Source organism: Entamoeba invadens (assembly GCF_000330505.1).
Source record: "Entamoeba invadens IP1 unplaced genomic scaffold scaff_1105074726609, whole genome shotgun sequence".
Classification (NCBI taxonomy): Eukaryota; Evosea; order Mastigamoebida; family Endamoebidae; genus Entamoeba; species Entamoeba invadens.
In genome coordinates this window covers 282,255-284,080 of record NW_004191835.1, presented here as the reverse complement: position 1 = coordinate 284,080, position 1,826 = coordinate 282,255, and positions in this window count along the sequence as shown.

Here is a 1,826-nt window from a genome sequence, read left to right as displayed (position 1 = left end):
CATATCTATATGATGTGTAGACTACTACTAGACTATGTGTGAGTATGCAAAATGTAGATTCATCATTACCAGTTTATTGGCAAAGAGTTTCAAATTACAAGAAGATGTTTAGAATATTAATAACCAAGTTAGACGATAACAATGATGACACAAGTATCGACGCTTTTGAGTTTTTTTCTAAAGATACTGAAAAGGACGCTGTTTTTCTGAAGAAGATACTTAAACTTGTTGTTTTGAACTTTGACGCCAGATATTACAGTGTGACCAAATCTTTGGACATTACCAAAGCGATACACTTTTTTCGATTATCAAAACTGTAAAATCGACGAAAAAATCAAAAATTACGTCAATTATATTGAAGAAGTTGAATAACTTCTTAAATTTTTTAATATTCCTGATGTTCTTTTCACATCGCGTGATTTTTAAGTTGAGAAACTGCCACTGTTGTTCATGGACATTGCCTCTGAAATTCGTCTTCTTTGTGACGAGATCAATAAAATTGGAAAAGAAGAACGCGAAATAATATTACGTAACACTGGTAATAAATTACCAAGGAGTGATTTCGACAAAAAAATGAAAATTATGTTAAGTTCATCCAATTAATTTCCTTGTTGGATGTGTATGACGAACTAGAAAAGTTGGATTTAGTGCATTTAAAAGAAGTTGTCAATATAGTGATGACCCTTGCACCAACAACTGTATCTGTAGAACGTTATTTCGATTTGATCAAACAATTCATGAAATTGAATATGCCAATTGGAAATGTTTTTCAACGGTTGAAATTTTCTTCAAAAACACAGCAACTCTATTATGAAATAATTTGACTTGTTTATTTGTTAAACTTAAATAGTCATGTGTTTTATCCTGAATAGGCTCATATGAAGTCTCAAGAAGACCAATAACATACTGAGAAACTCAATGTGGTGTTATGAATAGAAAGAAATAATTTCAAATGAAATTGCAAAACATTAAGCCGACATTGCTAAAAAGGTAGTGTTATCACCAAGTCAAATAAAGATATAGAGAATAGATATACACATCTTTTATCACCTAAAGAAGACGTGTAAAACATAAAAATGAAATACAAAAGATCACAATAAGTGATTACACAATAATTTTGGCGTTATTATTGGGTTTGAGAATTCAGTTAAGACATCTCATAATACTATTTAATAATGTTAGTAATCAATATGCAAACGTTGGTGCCGTTTTGAATGATACAAAATATTATTTTCTTAATAAAAATAGAAAATTAATTGAAGACTCGATTGACTGTTCAAGATAACGAAGGGAAATTAGACATACAAAACGTTCAAAACAAAAATATATCTGAGAGACAGGTACATTCAACAGTTGTAAACTGAGAAGAAATTGGCAACCACTTTTTTATCTACTGAAAAATGCATGAGTTTTGCAGAAGAGTGTTGAGTTGTAATAAAGAATAGAAAATGGTTTTACTGGTTCTGATACATTGAAAGAATTAAAAACTGATTATGAATTTTAAACCCAAACACTGTAAGACTACATGTCGTAAATTTCGCATGTATCAAATTGTATATGAACCAAAAAGACGTCGCAATTTTAAAAAATTGAATAGAACACCTTCTAAATTACTCAACTCAAATAAAGTAAAGACTTGAAAATGAATATAATTAACTCTATTGGGTGCTTGACGTACATGAGAAGATAGTGTTTAATTACAACGCTAAAACAGATAAGACTGCCACCGACTAATTTGATAAAAAAGCTGGAGACAAAATCAAATATTTAACACCAGTCTCATTATTTCAAGTGCAAATCAGTGCACCAGCTTTTGTTGTCAACAA